Genomic DNA, 20,859 nt, shown 5'->3' on the forward strand with positions numbered 1-20,859 from the left:
ACGGGCAGTGGGTGAGTGAACAGCACCTTCCCTGGGCAGCTGGGCTTTTCTCGGCCACCAGTGGCCACCATGCAGGGCTCTCCCTTGAGTGTCCTAAGGGCCAAGGCCAAGTTCTTCTCCAAGAACACTGGTCTTTCCATGCCAGAGGATGGATGGTCCCCCTCAGTGTCCATGGGCAGGAGGATGTCGCTGGGCCCACCGCTTTGAGGTGACTAAAGCAGAGTCATTTCTTTGCTGGCACAGCCAGCAGCTCAGGTCCTACCCAAACCACTTTTAGGGAAAGAAATGCCGCATGGCCTGCAAGCCGGGTCAGCACAGGGTTAGAGATGAACACACATGGGTGAGCTCCCAGCTCTGCTACCAACTCCTGGGGGGTCCCAAGACAAGCCTGTTGTGGGTTGAGCTGTGTTCCCCCCAAAATGATTATGCCCATGTTCTAGCCCCTGGTACCTGTGACTGTGACTTGCTTTTTACTTATTTTTATTTATTTATTTATTTATTTATTTATTTATTTATGGAAGCAGGATCTCACTCTGTCACCCTGGCTGGAGTGCAGTGGTGCAGTCACAGCTCCTGCCTCAGCCTCCTGGGCTCAGGTGATCTTCCCACCTCAGCCTCCTGAGTAGCTGGGACTGCAGATGTGCACCACCATACCTGGCTAATTTTTTATATTTTTGTAGAGGTGGGGTTTCATTATGTTGCTCAGGCTGGTCTTGAACTCCAGGGCTCAAGCGATCCTCCCACCTTGCCCTCCCAAAGTGAGAGGACTGCAGGCATGAGCCCCTGTACCTGGCTGGCTTTATTTGAAACAGGGGTCCTTGCAGATATAATCAAGTTAAAATGAGGTCATCTGGATTAGAATGAGCCCTAAGCCAATGCCTGGTGTCTTTATGGGAAGAGAGATTCAGAGATACAGAGATAGATGTGAAGGGGGAAGCAGTTGGAGTGATGGAGCCACGAAGTGGCCACCAGAAACCAGAAGCCAGTGATGGAGCCACGAAGTGGCCACCAGAAGCCAGGAGAGAGGCAAGGAAGGACCTCCTGGAGAGGCCCTGAAGGAACCCACCCGCGGACGCCTTGATTTGGAACTTCTGGCCTCTATAGCTGTGAAATAATCAATCCCTGTTGTTTCTGTTTTTGTTTTTACTGTTTAATTGTTGTGGGTATGTGGTAGGCAGGCACGTAAATCCCTATTGGTTTTTTGCTTTTTTTTTTTTTTTTTTTTTTTGAGACGGAGTCTTGCTCTGTCACCCAGGCTGGAGTGCAGTGGCCGGATCTCAGTTCACTGCAAGCTCCATCTCCCGGGTTCCCGCCATTCTCCTGCCTCAGCCTCCCGAGTAGCTGGGACTACAGGCGCCCGCCACCTCGCCCGGCTAGTTTTTTGTATTTTTTAGTAGAGACGGGGTTTCACCGTGTTAGCCAGGATGGTCTCGATCTCCTGACCTCGTGATCCGCCCGTCTCGGCCTCCCAAAGTGCTGGGATTACAGGCTTGAGCCACTGCACCCGGCCTATATTTAATGTTTAATTGTTGTGGGTGCTTGGTGGTTGTGTAAATCCCGATTGTTTCTGTTTTTAGTTTGAATATTTAATTGTTGTGGGAATGTACATGGTTGATGTGTGAATTCCTATTGTTCCTGTTTTTAATGTTTAATTGTTGTGAGTGCATGGTGGGTGTGTAAATCCTGATGGTTTGAACACCCCAGTTTGTTGTCATTTATTACTGCAGCTCTGGGACGTTTGGATGAAGCCCTTTTCCTCCCTGTGCCTCAGTTTCCACTCAGTGGTCTAAACAACCAGAATTTCAGTCTTCCAGCAAAGACACCTGGGGCTACAATAAGGTGAATGCAAACACCATGACACAGGCTAAAACTGGGGGTGCAGGCGGGAAGGCCTGGGGCTGCCCCACACCCACTCCTGGAACTTTTGGGGACTTTGCTTTGCCCATGTGAAGGCCTAAACGCCCAGCTCTGTGCCGGGGCTCTGAGACACGTCAGGCATTTCCAGGAGGATGTGCCCAAACACCAGCACGGTCCTTCCAGGGCTGCCGGGCTCATTTGCCTCTTCTGAAAGCAAAAAGAGGAGACGTGAAATGAATTTCTATTAACTGGGACCATGACTTCTGTGAAGGAATGAAAGTGCTTTTAATTCATAACCAAGAAATCTCCTTATATTTGAAAAACTTGTCAACCCATTGCTGAACATCTGGCAGAACACGGAGTGGATGGGCTTTGTCAGTGCCCAGCCCGGAAGCCCCCAGCTCCCCCGAGGACCTCCCTGGCTCAAGTAGCACCAGTCTCTCCTGGCTTGATACCAAGAACTTGACCATGCACAGCTCACATCCCACGTCAGCCTTCGTCTTCTGCCTATAATTACACCACCCTCTTGAACAGCCCTGGAGCAGACGTGTCGAACAGCACATGCCCGTGAGCTGACATCAAGGGGGTCATGCTGTGCATACCGTCCTGTGGCATGCCCTCACCTCTGTGGGACCCCTCGTGGTGTGCAGGGACCCCCAGTCCTCTCTCACAGCTGTGCAGTGTGCTGCTGTGGAACTCACAGCTGTTCACAGCCCTTTCTCTGTCGTGGACATCTGCTTGGGAGCCTGAGGCAGGAGGATCGCTTGAGCCCAGCAGTCAAGGCTGCAGTGAGTGGAAACACTCAACACCAGCCTGTGAAAGCAGCCAGGAGGGAGGTTGTACCCTGAAAAGCCACAGGGCCAGAGCTGCCCAAGACCATGCGAACCTACTTTTTTTTTTTTTTTTTTTTTTTTTTTTTTTTTTTTTTTTTTTTTTTTTTTTGAGACGGAGTCTCGCTCTGTCGCCCAGGCTGGAGTGCAGTGGCCAGATCTCAGCTCACTGCAAGCTCCGCCTCCCGGGTTTACGCCATTCTCCTGCCTCAGCCTCCCGAGTAGCTGGGACCACAGGCGCCGCCACCTCGCCCGGCTAATTTTTTGTGTGTTTTTAGTAGAGACGGGGTTTCGCCGTGTTAGCCAGGATGGTCTCGATCTCCTGACCTTGTGATCCGCCCGTCTCGGCCTCCCAAAGTGCTGGGATTACAGGCTTGAGCCACCGCGCCCGGCCGCGAACCTACTTTTTGCATCTATGTGACCTGGAGTCAAAAGAGATCATTTTGGAGCTTTAAAATTCCACTCCCCCTCTGGATTTTGGACCTGCATGGACCCTGTAACCCCTTTGTTTTGACCAGTTTCTCCCATTTGAAACAGCTGTATTTACCCAATGCCTGTACCCCCGTTGTTTCTGGGAAGTAACTAGCTTGCTTTTGATTTTACAGGCTCACAGGCAGAAGGGACTTGCCTTGTCTCAGATGAGACTTTGGACTGTGGCCTTTTGGGTTAATGCTGAAATAAGCTAAGACTTTGGGAGACTGTAGGAAAGGCATGATTGATTTTGAAATGTGAGGACTTGAGATTTGGAGGGGTCAGGAGTGGAATGATATGGTTTGGCCGTGTCCCCACCCAGATCTCATCTTGAATTGTACTCTTATAATTCCCACGTGTTGTGGGGGAGACCTGGTGGGAGATAATTTGAATCATGGGGGTGTTTTCCCCCATACAGTTCTTGTGGTAGTGAATCAGTCTCACAAGGTCTGATGGTTTTATCAGGGGTTTCCGCTTTTGCATCTTCCTCATTTTCTCTTGCTGCCACCATGTAAGAAGTGCCCCTTTCAGCCAGGGCTGGAGCAGCTGGGACGAAGAGCACCAAGTCCCTAGGCTGCACACATTGCAGGACCCTGGGCCCAGCCCACAAAACCATTTTCTCCCAGGCCTCCAGGCCTGTGAAGACCTCTGACATGCCCTGGAGACATTTACCTCATTGTCTTGGGGATTAATATTCAGCTCTCCTCGTTACTCATGCAAATTTCTGCAGCTGGCTTGAATTTCTCCTCAGAAAATGGGTTTTTCTTTTCTATCACATTGTCAGACTGCAAATTTTCCAAACTTTTACGCTCTGCTTCCCTTATAAAACTGAATGCCTTTAACAGTACCCAAGTCACCTCTTCAATGTTTTGCTGCTTAGAAATTTCTTCTGCCAGATACCCTCAATCATCTCTCTCAAATTCAAACTTCCACAAATCTCTAGGACAGGGGCAAAATGCTGCCAGTCTCTTTGCTAAAATATAACAAGAATCACCTTTGCTCCAGTTCCCAACAAGTTCCTCATCTCCCTCTGAGACCACCTCAGAGGACCTTATTGTCCCATATCGCTATCAGGCTTTTGGTCAAAGCCATTCAACAAGTCTCTAGGAGGTTCCAAACTTTCCCACATTTTCCTGTCTCCTTCTGAGCCCTCCAAACTGTTTCAATCTCTGCCTGTTACCCAGTTCCAAAGCCACTTCCACATTTTCAGGTATCTTTTTAGCAATGCCTCACCCTACTGGTACCAATTTCTGTATCAGTCTGTTTCCATGCTGCTGATAAAGACATACCCAAGACTGGGAAGGAAAGGAGGTTTAATTGAACTTACAGTTCCACATGGCTGGGGAAGTCTCAGAAACATGGCGGGAAACAAAAGGCACTTTTTTTTTGAGATGGAGTTTCACTCTTGTTGCCCAGGCTGGAGTGCAGTGGCTCGATCTCCACTCACTACAGCCTCCCAAAAGGCACTTCTTACGTGGCGGCGGCAAGAGAAAGTGATGAGAGATGGAAAAGCAGAAACGCCTGATAAAACCATCAGATCTTGTGAGACTTATTCCTACCACAAGAACAGTATGGGGGAAAACACCCCCATGATTGAAATTATCTCCCACTGGGTCCCTCTCACAACATGTGGGAATTATGAGAGTACAATTCAAGATGATATTTGGGTGGGGACACAGCCAGATCCTATCAGATGTTGAGCATTTTTTCATGTTTGTTGGCTGTTTGTGTGTCTTCTTTTGAGAAATGTTTGTTCATGTATTTTTTTTTTTTTTTTTTTTTTGAGCTGGAGTCTTGCTGTGTCACCAGGCTGGAGTGCAGTGGCGTGATCTCGGCTCACTGCAACCTCCACCTCCGAGGTTCAAGCAATTCTCCTGCCTCGGCCTCCTGAGTAGCTGGGACTGCAGACACATACCACCATGCCTGGCTAATTTTATATTTTCAGTAGAGATGGGGTTTCACCATGTTGGCCAGGATGGTCTCAATCTCTTGACCTCGTGATCCACCCACCTTGGCCTCTCAAAGTGCTAGGATTAGAGGTGTGAACCACCACACCCAGCCTTTGGACCACTTTTTAGTGGGATTATTTGTTTGTTGCTTGTTGAATTGTTTAAGTTCCTTATGGAGTCTGGATATTAGACCTTTGTCAGACAGATAGTTTGCAAATACTCTTTCCCATTCTGTAGATTTTCTATATACTCTGCTGCTAGTTTCTTTTTCTGTGCAGAAGTCCTTTAGTCTAAGTAGGTCCCACTTGTCAATTTTTGTTTTTGTTGCAATTGCTTTTGAGGACTTAGTCATAAATTCCTTCCCAAGGCTAATGTCCAAAATGGTGTTTCCTAGGTTTTCTTCTAGGATTCTTATAGTTTGAGGTCTTCCATTTAACTCTTTAATCCATCTTGAGTTAATTTTTGTATATGGTGAAAGACAAGGGTCCAGTTTCATTCTTCTGCATATGACTAGCCAGCTATCCCAGTAGCATTTATTGACTAGGGAGTCTTTTTCCCATTGCTTATTTTTGTTGACTTTGTCAAGATCAGATGGCTATAGGTGTGTGGCTTTATTTCTGTTTGTTGGTCTATGTGTCTATTTTTGTACCAGTACCATGATGTTTTGGTTACTGTAGCCTTAGAGTATAGTTTGAAGTCAGGTAATGTGATGCCTCTGGCTTTGTTCTTTTTGCTTAGGATTACTTTGGCAATTTGGGCTCTTTTTTGATTACATATGAATTTTAGAATAGTTTTACTCATTCTGTGAAAAATGATATTGGTAATTTGTTTTCTTTATTGTTGTGCTTTTTTTTTTTTTTAACAGGGTCTGACTCTGTCACCTAGGCTTGAGTGCAGTAGCATGATCACAGCTCACTGCAGCCTTGATCTCCCAGGATCCAGTGATCCTCCCACCTCAGCCTCTTGAGTAGTTGGGATTACAGGTGCATGCCCCCACACTGGGCTAATTTTTGTCTTTTTGGGAGAGATGGGGGTTTTGCCATATTGCCCAGGCTGGTCTCAAACTCCTGGACTCAAGCAATCCACAGGCCTCGGCCTCCCAAAGTATTGGAATTACAGGCGTGAGCCATCATACCTGGGCTCTTTCTCCTTGTTAAACCGTGACAGCAATGTTTCACTTGTTCACTATTACACCTACAAAAGGAGATTACCAAAAAAAAGCCTTCACAAAACCATGTTGAACGTTCAGCTCTTCCCACCAATACATCAAGTCTTAGGTTTTATTTATTTATTTTTTTTAAGATGGAGTCTCGCTCTGTTGCCCAGGCTGGAGTGTAGTGGCCTGATCTCAGTTCACTGCAACCTCCGCCTCCTGGGTTCAAGCAATTCTTCTGCCTGGGACTTCCAAGTAGCTGGGATTACAGGAGTGTGCCACCACACCTGGCTAATTTTTATTTATTTTATTTTATTTATTTTGAGATGGAGTTTTGCTCTTGTTGCCCAGGCTGGAGTGCAAAGGTGCGATCTCGGCTCACTGCAACCTCCATCTCCCAGGTTCAGGCAATTCTCCTGCCTCAGTCTCCCCAGTAGCTGGGACTGCAGGCGCCTGCCACCAAGCCTGGCCAATTTTGTATTTTTAGTAGAGTCGAGGTTTCTCCATGTTGGTCAGGCTGGTCTTGAACACTCGACCTTAGTTGATCCGCCTGCCTCAGCCTCCCAAAGTGCTGAGATTACAGGTGTGAGTCACCGCGCTCAGCCCTAATTTTTATATTTTTAGTAGAGATGGGGTGTTGCTATGTTGGCCAGGCTGGTCTGGAACTCCTGACCTCAGGTGATCTGCCTTCCTCACCCTCCCAAAGGGCTGATATTACAGGTGTTAGCCACCATGCCTGGCCAACTCTTAGGTTTTAGATAGGACCTGGGACTACTTCAGCAGTCTTAGAATAGAAAATTCTATGGCTGCAAAAAATAAAAAATAAATGAGGTAGATAAAGCTTTCCCACTCTGGACTTGCCTGTTCTAACTTTGTTGCCTTCATGAAATATTCCGTAAGAAAAGCAAAAATTCTTCATAATTGCTTGGCATAAGTAGCACCAAGGAAATTCAACAACAAAAAAATTAGTATGTTGGCTGGGCGCAGTGGATCTCGCCTGTCATCCCAGCACTATGGGAGGATGAGGCGGGTGGATCACCTGAGGTCAGGAGTTGGAGACCAGCCTGGCCAACATAGTGATACCTCATCTCTACTAAAAACACACACACGGCCGGGCGCAGTGGCTCAAGCCTGTAATCCCAGCACTTTGGGAGGCCGAGACGGGTGGATCACGAGGTCAGGAGATCGAGACCATCCTGGCTAACACGGTGAAACCCCGTCTCTACTAAAAAACACAAAAAACTAGCCGGGCGAGGTGGCGGGCGCCTGTAGTCCCAGCTACTCGGGAGGCTGAGGCAGGAGAATGGCGTGAACCCGGGAGGCGGAGCTTGCAGTGAGCTGAGATCCGGCCACTGCACTCCAGCCTGGGCGACAGAGCAAGACTCCGTCTCAAAAAAAAAAAAAAAAAAAAAAAAAAAACCACACACACACACACACACACACATACACACACACAAATTAGCCAGGCGTGGTGGCGTGTGCCTGTAATCCCAGCTACTAGGGAGGCTGAGGCAGGAAAGTTGCTTGAACCGGGAGGTAGAGGTTGCAGTGAGCCAAGATCCTGCCACTGCACTCCAGTCTGGGCAACAGAGCACTAAACAACAACAACAAAATTAGTATGTGAACCTTGATAGGAAACACGCCCTTCCATGAGTTTCTTCTCAAGAATGAAAACCCAGTTCTTCAATAGAGTAGGCCCTGGCAAACTCAATTAAGTCACCTGAGATTCCCCACTCAGGTGCCCACCTCTTCTAGGATTCGGGAAGAGGAAGGCGTCTAAGAAGCCTGGGGAAGACATTGCATCTCGGGCTCCAACTAAACTGTATTTAAGTAAGCAGCAGCACACATGTTGACTCCCTAAGGACTAACATAAGTCAATTCGAGGGCATCCTACTTAAGGTTCTGAGGCTGAAGCAATTTTATAATTCTACAACCTTAGTTTTTTTTTTTGTTTTGTTTTATTTATTTATTTATTTTTTGCACATTCAAATAAATAAATAAATAAATAAGGCTGGGCTGCAGTGGCTCACGCCTGTAATCCCAGCACTTTGGGAGGCCAAGCAGGTGGATCACGAGGTCAGGAGTTCAAGACCAGTCTGGACAAGATGGTGAAACCCCGTCTCTACTAAAAGTACAAAAATTAGCCGGGCACAGTGGCAGGCACCTGTAATACCAGCTACTTGGGAGGCTGAGGCACGAGAATCGCTTGAACCCAATGGGCAGAGGTTGCAGTGAGGTGAGATCGCACCATTGCACTCCAGCCTGGGTGACAGAGTGAGACTCCATTTCAAAACAAACAAACAAACAAACAATAAGATGGGGACAGGGGTGGGCATGCAAAACAGGTCCCTAAAGAGATGACAGATATTGGCCCTTTTCCCATGTCCAGTTACCATGGAAGTAGACATTACCCCTCTCTCCTTAATTAGGCTAAGTAGTTGTGTTTTCCACTGTGATTCAATAAGTTCCTCCGGTTCTACCTTGAAAGCGGTAATCCAGCAAGTACACATTCAGAAGCAAGCAGCCCGGAGAGCTGAGCACACTTCTCAGGAGCTGTTGTGCATGAATGCACTTGAAGTAAAAACACATGAAGGCCAGGAATTTCACACACACAAAAACAGATGTTGATACAATACCCATTGTTTAAAAGGACTAAAACAGGAAAGGCACTATTATCAAGGGAGAAAAATATCCATCCTGTGGAAAGTTTGGCTCAAAAAAACTCAGCGATGCAGGAGGGGTGGAAAGTCTGAGCCTCTCTGGGAGCACTTACAAGTTGAAAGGACAGAAGTCTGTGCAACAGGTCCCTGGGTGTGAACAATCCTTCTTTGTTTATTTTTCTTTAAGATGGAATTTTGATGTTATCGCCCAGGCTGGAGTGCAATGGCACGATCTTGGTTCACTGCAACCTCTGCCTCCTGGGTTCAAGTGATTCTCCTGCCTCAGCCTCCTGAGTAACTGGGATTACAGATGCCCACCACCACACCCAGCTAATCTTTGTATTTTTAGTAGAGACGGGGTTTCACCATGTTGGTCAGGCTGGTCTCAAACTCCTGACCTCAGGTGATCCACTCCCGCATCGGCCTTCCATAGCACTGGGATTACAGGTGTGAGCCACCGTGCCTGGCCGGCGATCCTTCTTTTACACTTTCTTGATTTGAGTTTACCGAGGAGTCAGTCATGTAGTAGTCATATTCTCTACTTGCTGCTTTTGGAAACATCCATCATTCATTATGACGATGTAACTTTGAAGAATAATGACCCTTGAAAAAAGACAGGGTGCAGTGGCTCACTCCTATAATTCCAGCACTTTAGGAGGCCGATGCAGGAGGATGGCTTGAGCCCTGGAGTTTGAGACCATCCTGGGCAATAGAGTGAGAGGCCATCTCTACAAAAATTACAAAAAGTGCTGGGCACGGTGGCTTACACCTGTAATTCCAGCACTTTAGGGGGCCGAGGTGGGTGGATCACCTGAAGTCAGGAGTTCAAAACCAGCCTGGCCAACATGGTGAAACCCCATCTCTACTAAACATACAAAAATTAGCCAGGCGTGGTAGCGGGCACCTGTAGTCCCAGCTACTCGGGAGGCTGAGGCAGGAGAATTGCTTGAACCTGGGAGGTGCAGATTGCAGTGAGTCGAGATTGTGCCACTGCACTCCAGCCTGGGCAACAAGAGTGAAACTCCATCTCAAAAAAAAAAAAAAATTACAAAAATTAGGCAGCCATGGTGGTGCATGCCTGTAGCCCCAACTACTGAGGAGACTGAGGTGGGAGGATCCCTTGAGCTTGGGAGGTGGGGAGGTTGCAGTGACCTGAGATTGTGCCACTGCACTCCAGCCTGGGCCACAGAGCCTGACCCTGTCTCGAGAAAACAAAGGTAGTGGGGAGATCTTGAGATGACAGCATTCTGGATTTAGGGTAGGCCCTAAATGCAGTGACAAGGTGTCCTTATAAGAAGAGTGACACAGGAAGATTGGACACAGAAGGGAGAAGGTCATGTGAAGATGGAGGTAGAGACTGAGTGATGCAGCCCAAGCCACAGAAGGCCACTGAAGCCAGAGTCAGGAAGGATTCTCCCCTTGAGCCTTCAGAGTTAGGAGAGAATAGATTCCTGAGGTTTTAAGCCATGTATTTATGGTCTTTTGTTCCAGCAGCCTCAGGGAGTGAAGGTACCAGCCATCCTGGCTTGCCTAGGACACTGCACTTTCAGTGCTAAAACCGAGAAAGTAATGGGTGAAGCCAGACAAGTGGGTCCCTGGTGGGTGCCCGGCCTTAGACTTGCCATTGGCATCCGGTACGTGAAGAAGCAGACACTGAGGGTCTCTCTGTAGCTGGCTGCCTGTGCCACCAGTGGTGATGTTGGCATTGGTGACAGAGCCCACATCTGGCTGTGGGGGGGTGCAGACTTTAGGGCCTGGTGTGTGGGTAGCAGGGCTCTGCAGGCATGCCATCCACACCTGACCCGGGCTGTGAACTTGAGCTTTGCCATCCCTGGGAATCACCACGACTGCACCCCCGTCAGCCCGGCCCACTGCCCAGCGGCTCTCTGGTGACCGCCTTCCTGCCTAAGCTGTTTGTGGAAGCTGCTTCTCTAGCAGCCAGACTGAATCGGAGGCCTCTCCCATGGCAGCAGGAGACCATGACCTCCGGGCACAGCCTCAATGGGGTGCCAGGTGCGGGTCTTGGGCAGTGGGAACAGTGCCAGGTCCATCATTGTGTATCTCAACTCACACCAGCCGTGCCTGCCGGGTGGGACTTTTACAGAAGAAACTGGGTTCTGGAGGTGATCACCCCGCCTGAAAGCAGAGCTGGCGGGGGCGGGGCGGAGGGGCACTGGAGTGGGTAAGCAGAGTCTCCTTGACCAAAGCTCTCTCCTCAAGCCTAGAAGATACTGTGGCCATCCAGGATTTCTGAGAAGGAGGAGCTAGAGATTTCTGAATCCTCCTTGTCTGCTCTCCTGGTAGAGAAGGGAGGAGGACAGAAAGTAATCCACCTACTTTTGTAGGGTGACTGTAAACTGATGCAAACAGGATGAGGCCAGTAGCATTTTATTACTGGCCTCATTCTGTTGGCATCAGTTGCATGGCAGCACATAACCAGAAAATAAATAAAAACAGAGCTTCCAAAGAGGAGGCAAACTCGCTCTTTATAGACCACCTCACTGTCTACCAGGTGCCTATGCACATGAACTGTTAGGACTGAGGCCTAAAGTCTAATTTTTTAAATCTTGCCCAAATTCTTATCTAAGGAGTCTGGGGAGTCATGCCCTACAAAGTATAAACTGTCATCAGGCTGGGCACGGTAGCTCACGCCTGTAAGCCCAGCCCTTTGGGAGGCTGAGGCGGGTGGATCACCTGAGGTCAGGAATTCTAGACCAGCCTGGTCAACATGGCGAAACCCCGTCTCTACTAAAAATACAAACTCAGCCTCAAAACAAAAAAAAAAACGTTGCTTTGAAATTTGGATCAGAATGTAAGTGTAATTCTTGTTACTTTGTCCCATTCTGAAAATACATTGGAAACAATTTTTTTTTTCTTTTTTTGGTGACAGAGTTTCAGTCTTGTTGCCCAGGCTGGAGTGCAATGGCACGATCTTGGTTCGCCGCAACCTCCACCTCCCGGGTTCAAGCGATTCTCCTGCCTCAGCCTCCCGAGTAGCTGGGGTTACAGGCATATGCCACGATGCCCAGCTAATATTTTTTTGTATTTTTAGTGGAGATGGGGTCTTTCTATATTGTTCAGGCTGGTCTTGAACTCCTGACCTCAGATGATCTGACCGCCTCAGCCTCCCAAAGTGCTGGGATTACAGGCATGAGCCACCGTGCCTGGCTGGGAACAATTTTTTATGCCAATAAAAATCCTACAGCCACATCTTCCCAGCAACTGCTGAGCGCCAAAACTGTCCTGGCTGATTCCTCTATCCAAATGCTGGATCAATGGCCATTTGCTGGATAGTTCCGTTCCTCTTTCCAAATGTTTGATCAATGGGTATTTGGCTTTCTCCTAAGTTTTTTTTTTTTTTTCTTTTTTTTTGTGTGTGACAGAGTCTTGCTCTGTCCCCCAGTCTGGAGTGCAATGCTGCCATCTCGGCTCACTGCTACCATCTTGGCTCACTGCAACCTCCACCTCCCAGGTTCAAGTGATTCTCATGCCTCAGCTTCCCAAGTAACTGGGACTACAGGCATGTGCCACCACGCCTGGCTAATTTTTATATTTTTAGTAGAAATGGGGTTTCTCCATGTTGGCCAAGCTGGTCTTGAACTCCTAACCTCAGGTGATCCGCCCGCCTCGGCCTCCCAAAGTGCTGGGATTACAGACGTGAACCCCTGCGCCCGGCCAAGTCTACCAAACATTTAAAGAAGAACTAACACCAGCCAGGTGCGGTGGCTAATACATGTAATCTCAGCACTTTGGGAGGCCGAGGCAGGAGGATCACTTGAACCCAGGAGTTCAAGACCAGCCTGGGGAACATAGGGAGACCCTGTTTCTACACAAAATAAAAAATAATCAGCTGAGTGTTGTGACGTGCACCTGTGGTCCCAGCTACTTGGGAGGCTGAGGGAGGATTGCTTGAGCTAGAGATTGAGGCTGCAGTAAGCTGTGATCATGCCACTGCACCCCAGTCTGGGCAATCGAGTGGGACCCTGTCTAAAAAAAAAAAGGTCAAAGGACTTGAACAGACATTTCTTCAAAGAAGATACAGGAATGGCTGGCCGGGCGCGGTGGCTCAAGCCTGTAATCCCAGCACTTTGGGAGGCCGAGACGGGTGGATCACAAGGTCAGGAGATCGAGACCATCCTGGCTAACACGGTGAAACCCCGTCTCCACTAAAAAATACAAAAAACTAGCCGGGTGAAGTGGCGGGCGCCTGTAGTCCCAGCTACTTGGGAGGCTGAGGCGGGAGAATGGCGTGAACCTGGGAGGCGGAGCTTGCAGTGAGCTGAGATCCGGCCACTGCACTCCAGCCTGGGCGACAGAGCGAGACTCCGTCTCAAAAAAAAAAAAAAAAAAAAGGAATGGCTAAAAAGCAGACGAAAAGATGCTTGGCTGAACGCGATGGATCATGCCTGTGATCCCCGCACTTTAGGAGGCTGAGACTGGAGGATCACTCGAGCCCAGTAGTTCAAGACCAGCTTGGGCAACATGGAGAGACCCTGTGTCCATTAAAAAAGAGAGAGAAAAAAGAAAAGAAAAGAAAACATGCTCAACATTACTAATCGTTAGGAAAATGCAAATCAAACCCACAATGATATACCATTCCAGATCCAGTAGGAGGACTATTATCAAAAAACGAAACAAAGCAAAACAACAGAAAAGAGAGTGTTAATGAAGAAATTAGAACCCTTGTGTACTGCTCCTGGGGATGCAAAGTGATGTCACTGTTGTGGAAACCAGTTCCTTGAAAAATTAAAAATAAGTCAACAAAAGCAGAAATAGACAAATGTGATTACATCAAGCCAAAAAGCTTCTGCATAGCAAATGCAACAGTCAACCGAGTGAACAGACAGCCTGCAGAATGGGAGAAAATATTTGCAAACCGTACAACTGATAAGCGGTTTATATCCAGAATATATAGCAACTCAATAGCAAGAAATCAGCCTAATTAAAAAAATAGGCAAAGGACTAAATAAACATATCTCAAAAGAAGATATGCAAGTCGCTAACAGGTATATGAAAAAATGCTCAATATCTTGATCATCAGGGAAATGCAAATTAGTACCACAGTGCGATACCACCTCGCACCTATCAGAATGGGTATTATCAAAAAGACCAAAGATAACAACTGTTGGTGAGGCTGTGGATAAAAGGGAACCCTTGCTCATTCTTGGTGGGAGTGCAAATTATTGCAGCCATTATGGAAAACAGTACAGAGGTTCCTAAAAAAAAATTTTAAATAGTACTACTATGTAATCCAGCAATCCCATTGCTAGGTAGATGCTCCAAACAAGTGAAGTCAGTATATCAAAGAAATATCTGCACTTCCTGGTTGATTGAAGCACTAGTCACAACAGCCAAGATAGAGAATCAACCTGTGTCCATAGACAGATAAATGGATAAAGAATATGTGCTATGTATATACAATGAAATACTATGCAGCAAGAAAAAAGAAGGAAATCCTGTCATTTGTAACAACATAGATAAATCTGGAGGACATTACGTTAGGTGAAATGAGCTAGCCCAAAGGTCAAATGCTGCATGATCTCACTCACATGCAAAGTCTAAAAAAGTTGAACCCACAGAAGAGAAGAGTAAAATGGTGGTTACCAGGAGCTGGAGAGGTGGTGAGGAGATGGCTGGGGAAATGTTGGTCAAAGGTTCCAAAATTTCTGTTAGACAGGAGGAGTAACTTCCATGTATAACATGGTGACTACCATTAACAACAATATATTGACCAGCCTGGTGGCTTACGCCTGTAATCCCAGCATTTGGGGAGGCCGAGGTGGGTGGATCACCTGAGGTCAGGAGTTCAAGACCAGCCTGGCCAACGTGGTGAAACCCTGTCTCGACTAAAGAGACAAAATTAGCTGGGCATGGTGGCGCGCGCCTGTAATCCCAGCTACTCAGGAGGCTGAGGCAGAAGAATTGCTTGAACCCAGGAGGCAGAGGCTGCCCTGAGCCGAGATCGCACCGCTGCACTCCAGCCTGGGCCACAGAGTCAGACTCCCTCTCAAACAAACAAAAAAACCCATGAAAAACCAACAATATATTATATTCTTGAAAAATGCTGACAGAGTAGATTTTAAGTCTTCTTATCACAAGAACAACTATGTGAGGTGTGCTTATGTCACTTAGCTTGATTTAGCCATTCCACAATTTATACATATTGTAGAAGATCATGGTGTACATTGTAATATATTCAACTTTATCTATCACTTTTTTTTTCTTTTTCTTTCCTTTTTTTTTTTTGAGACGGAGTTTCACTCTTGTTGCCCAGCTGGAATGCAATGGCACGATCTCGGCTCACGGCAACCTCCGCCTCCTGGGTTCAAGTGATTCTCCTGAGCCACTGTGCCTGGCCCTGTCACTTTTGAAGAATAAAGTAAAATAAGTAAAAATAGAATTACTGCATGATTCAGAGATTCTACTTTTGGGTATATGTCCATTAGACTGGAGGAGTAACTGCCATGTATAACATGGTGACTACCGTTAACAACAATATATTGACCAGGCATGGTGGCTCATGCCTGTAATCCCAGCACTTTGAGAGGCCGAGGCGGGTGGATCACCTGAGGTCAGGAGTTCAAGACCAGCCTGGCCAACATGGTGAAATCCCGTCTCCACTAAAAAGACAAAATTAGCCAGGTGTGGTGGTGGGCGAGAAGAGAAAAGGGGGCTCTTCGCTGGCCTGCCCTTCCCGAGCCCCTCCAGGGCAAGCACCACTTCTAGCCTTGTTCTCCCCACAAGATGTCTTGGGGGTCCCTTCCAGCTCTGATGCCCAACCAGCATCCCCCGCATCTGTCCCTCCTCCTTTTGGATATTATATACCCCAAAACAAGTGCTCAAACAGATACGTGTATACCCATGTCCATAGCAGCATTATTTATTTATTTATTATTCATTGTTTTCATTGCCGTTGTTCTTTTTTTTTTTTTTTTTTTGAGACGGAGTCTCGCTCTGTCACCCAGGCTGGAGTGCTGTGGCCGGATCTCAGCTCACTGCAAGCTCCGCCTCCCGGGTTCACGCCATTCTCCTGCCTCAGCCTCCTGAGTAGCTGGGACTACAGGCGCCCGCCACCTCACCCGGCTAGTTTTTTTGTATTTTTTTAGTAGAGACAGGGTTTCACCGTGTTAGCCAGGATGGTCTCGATCTCCTGACCTCGTGATCCGCCCGTCTCGGCCTCCCAAAGTGCTGGGATTACAGGCTTGAGCCACCGCGCCCGGCCCTTTTTTTTAATCTCTCTTTTTTTTTTTTTTTTGCGACAGAGTCTTGCTCTGTCGCCCAGGCTGGAGTTCAGTGGCTGCATCTCAGCTCACTGCAAGCTCTGCCTCCTGGGTTTACGCCATTCTCCTGCCTCAGCCTCCCAAGCAGCTGGGACTACAGGCACCCCGCTAGTTTTTTTTTTTTTTTTTTTTTTTTTTTTTTTTTTTTTTTTTAGTGGAGACAGGGTTTCACCGTGTTAGCCAGGATGGTCTCGATCTCCTGACCTCGTGATCCGCCCGTCTCGGCCTCCCAAAGTGCTGGGATTACAGGCTTGAGCCACTGCGCCCGGCTCTTTTTTTTTTAACTTTTCTGTTAGGTTTGGGGATACAGGTGCAGGTTTGTTATGTAGGTAAACTCGTGTCATGGGGTTTGTTGTACAGGTTATTTTGTCACCCAGTACCCAAGAGTTATTTTTTCTGATCCTCTCTCTCCTCCCACTCTCTACTCTCAAGTAGGCCCCAGGGTGTGTTGTTTCCCTCTCTGTGTCCATGTGTTCTCAGTATTTAGCTCCCACTTGTGAGAACATGTGGCATTTGGTTTTCTGTTCCTACATTAGTTTGCTAAGAATAATGGACTCCAGCTCCATGATCTCCTTCTTTTTTTATGGCTGCATAGTATTCCATGGTGTATATGTACCACATTTTCTTTATCTGGTCTACCATTGATGGGCATTTATTGATTCCACGTCTTTGCTATTGTGAACAGTGAGCAACATTACTTATTTCTTTATTTTTTTATATTTTGAGATGGAGTTTTGCTCTGTCACCCAGGCTGGAGTGCAACGGCCTAATCTCGGCTCACTGCAACCTCCGCCCCCTGGGTTCATTCGATTCTCATGCCTCACCCTCCCGAGTAGCTGGGATTTCAGGCACCCAACACCATGCCCGGCTAATTTTTGTATTTTTAGTAGAGACGGGGTTTCACCACGTTGGCCAGGCTGGTCTCAAACTCCTGACCTCAGGTGATCCGCCCGTCTCAGCCTCTCAAAGTGCTGGGATGACAGGCATGAGCCACCGCACCCAGCCGCAGCATTACTTATGATAGCCAAAAGGTAGAAGGAAAAAAACTGAGTATCCATGAACAGATGAATGGTTAAACAAAATGTGGTCTATTCATACAAGAAAATACTAATTCAGCCAAAAACAGGAAGGACATTCTGGCACATGTAACAATGTGAATATACCTTGAAGACATCTGAAGGGTTGACTCTTTGTAGTTTTGATTTGTATTTCCTTACAATTTGTCAAAGACTGAAATATAAGAGCTAAAACTGTAAAGCCACTGATTGGGCTTCAGAATTCGGCATCCACCAGGACAGGCCCTCCCCATCCCTTCCCCAGCACCCCCATCCCCCGCCCAGCACGAGAGGTTCTCCTTGCTGCCTGGTCACTTCCTAGGGAGGCGAAGAGGTATCTTGACTTTCTCCTGACCATGCACTCCAAGAGGGTCCAGGCTCCACCAGCGGAAGAGAAAAGGGGGCTCCTCATTGGCCTCCCCTTCCCCAGCCCCTCCAGAGCAAGCACCACCTCTAGCCTTGTTCTCCCCACAAGATGTCTTGGGGGTCCCTTCCAGCTCTGGTACCCAGTCAGCAGCCCCCCCGTGTCTGTCCCTCCTCCTTCCCTCATTCCCACAATATTTTCTGAGTGGAGTTGGGGGCAGGGGCAGGTTGCGGAAAGGTTGCAGTTGCTCCTGCACTCTCCTGTCCAGTCTGGGATGTGGAACAGAAGCCCAGGTGGTCTAGCCAGGCATAGCCCCTCACATGGAGTGGCTCAGGGCAGGGGAGGGCCGGGGACTGAGACCAGGTGCTCTGCTGCAGTGGGGCTGGAGGCACAGCTCTGGACACCCCCATCGTCAGCAAATATCACCACCCACTGTTTCATCTCCAGCGTCCGCATACAAAACTCACCTGGGGCATCCTTCACTGATGGACCCAAAAACCATGTTCAGGGTTTTATTATTTATTTGTTTTCATAGATTAATTTTATTCTACAGTTGTCTTTAAACCAAAACGACACTATTTTCTTCGTGCCAATCCCTGTACTTTCTGGAGAACGAGTGTACAGGCCCCTTGAGGGAGAGGCCTCCATGGTACAGTTTTGGTGAGGCTGCTTGGAAAAAACTCACGTCTGGACTGATTCCTAAAGCACACCGACCCACCGCGCCGCAGCTTTTGGCTCTAAGTATCGATTATTGTCATCACTGCCTGCTCCTCACTCTGTGTGTTTGGTGATGCACATATATCCTGGTTTCTCAGGATGTTCCCCAGGTCACCAGTCTTCTCTGCAGGTGCATCGGCAGGTGCAGTGCGCCGTGCTTTCCTCTGTGACCTTTCTCCAGGACATTCCAGGAACGGAGACACAGCATCATCATCACAGATGCTAAGCCCCATATCTTTGCCAGCAATTGCAGCAGAAACATTTGGTGTAAAGTCCTGCCTTTCAGAAATGTCTCTCTTAAGGCATGCAGACCACTTGAAGCAGCTCAGTCGAATCATACTCCATAAACGCACACAAGTCTCTCCACGTAAATAATAGCGGACTGACAATGGGCTTTAGTGGACATAGCTCTGCAGTCAAAATCCCAGATGGACAGATTTGGAAAATATGGGAGGCTTGGCCGGGGGTGGTGGCTCATGCCTGTAATCCCAGCACTTTAGAAGGCCGAGGCTGGTGAATCACTTGAATTCAGGAGTTCAAGACCAGCCTGGCCAACATGGTGAACGCCCGTGTCTACTAAAAATACAAAAGTTAGCTGGGCGTGGTGGCGTGTGCCAGTAATCCTGGCTACTGGGGAGGCTGAGGCGTGAGAACTGCTTGAATCTGGGAGGTGGAAGTTGCAGGGAGCTGAGATTGTGCCACTGCACTCTAGCCTGGGTGACAGCAAGACTCTGTCTCAAAAAAAAAAAAAAGAAAATAAAATATGAAGGCATCTGTCATCACAACCAGCAATAAGCACCATAAAGTGTCTGGCCAGCCTGTTGTGCTGGTTTCTGTCTTGCTTCCAATTAGAGATACAACGGGACACACAGGAAGAGTGTCAAACACGCATCTGGAATCAAACGCTCCTGGCGCATGAAATCCGTCACAGTCTGGCATCCGCAGTAAGCCCTGCAACTGAGACACCAGCACGGTTGGAGGCATGGAGGATTTTCTTCTGATGAGCTGGAAGCTCTTGCTGCGCCCTCTTCAATACAACCAGTGCAGACTGGGCTTTCGATTTCAGACCAGTTGATTTCCCCTGAACCTTGACAGCCTCTATGGCATATTCATTTGATGAATCCTGTCCCAAGAGTTGCAGAGTGACAACTGGAGCTCTCCAAATAGTGACACTGGCTACAATGAACCTTGCTGAACATTTGAAATGCTGGTCAGGTGCCCTCCCTTCCACCTCCTGCAAAGTTTCAAACCAAGGCCAGGTGATTACTGTTGTAAAGTGCTCCCTGAACACCTGTGTAGGCACCTCTTTGGGCATCTATTCCCTTAGGATTTTAGGCAATTATTCCCTTAGGATTATGCTCACCCTGGACACGTTGGGGTCTGGACTCTGTGTTTTTCCTCCTGGGATAGTTGCTTTCTCTTCCTTGTTGATGTAAAAGAGTTCTTAGCAAGAGGCTGGGAGCCATGGCTCACACCTGTAATCCCAGCACTTTGAGAGGCCAAGGCAGGACTGCTTGAGGCCAGGAGTTTCAGATGAGCCTGGGAAACATAGTGAGACCCCTGTCTCTAAAAAAAAATGAGCTAGACATGGTAGTGTGTGTCTGTAGTCCCAGCTATTCTGGAGGCTGAGGCAGGAGGATCACTTGAGCCTGGGAGGTTGAGGCTGCAGTGAGCTTCGATCAGACTACTGCACTCCAGCCTGGATGGCAGAGTGAGATCTTGTCTCAAAAATACATTAAAAAATAAACAGCTCTTAATAAGATAGAGGGAGAATTCTGGAGGGGATCCCAGTCTTGCCCCTGGGTGTGTGAAGCTGCTGAGGTGTGGGGGGAGGGCCTGCCCTGTGGTGAGCTGGAGCTGGTGGGAGGAGGACCCCTGGGTAGGCTGCCTCTGGGAAGGGCCATCTGGCTGAGCATGTTTGCTCTGCATGGGCCCAGGGTGCAGGAGGCAAGATAGGGGTCCCAGGTGGGGTGTCTAAAACAGCCTGCCCCGGCATCAAGATGCAGAAGGCCGTCACCCCCAGGGTTCACATTCTGAGCTCATGTTTGCCCCATGGCGTGTGGCCTCCACACAGGGGTGCTGGAGCCAGGCAGGGCCCCCCGCCCCTCCTCCAGGTGGTTTGGGGGGGTCTTGGGAGTCCTGGCTGTCTGAGGTGAACATGAGGCTCCCTAGAGGAGCTGGGGGCAGGACCCCCTGCCTCTCCCTCCACCCCAGCCACAGCCCCTCCTCTCCTGGGGCCTTGGGGGTCGAGGCAGGGAGGTGCTGAGGGAGGTGGTGACCCGAGGCCCTTTGCGTTCTCCTCTCCTGGGCACTGCCTGGCTGCCCTCGTCTTCTGGTTGCTGTGAGGGGTGGGCTGCAGTCTCCCTTTGCTGTCACATGGGGCCTGTGGTCAGGTGCCCCCACCCCTCCTTCAGGGGCACCCTGGGCAGGCCCACTCACTGGCCGTGGTGTCCGAGTAGCAGGGGCGGTGGCCACAGTGGAACTGAAACAAGGGGCAGCAGGTCAGGTGGTCCAGCCTGGGGG

Source organism: Macaca thibetana, chromosome 14 (genome assembly GCF_024542745.1).
Source record: "Macaca thibetana thibetana isolate TM-01 chromosome 14, ASM2454274v1, whole genome shotgun sequence".
In the NCBI taxonomy this organism is placed as follows: domain Eukaryota; kingdom Metazoa; phylum Chordata; class Mammalia; order Primates; family Cercopithecidae; genus Macaca; species Macaca thibetana.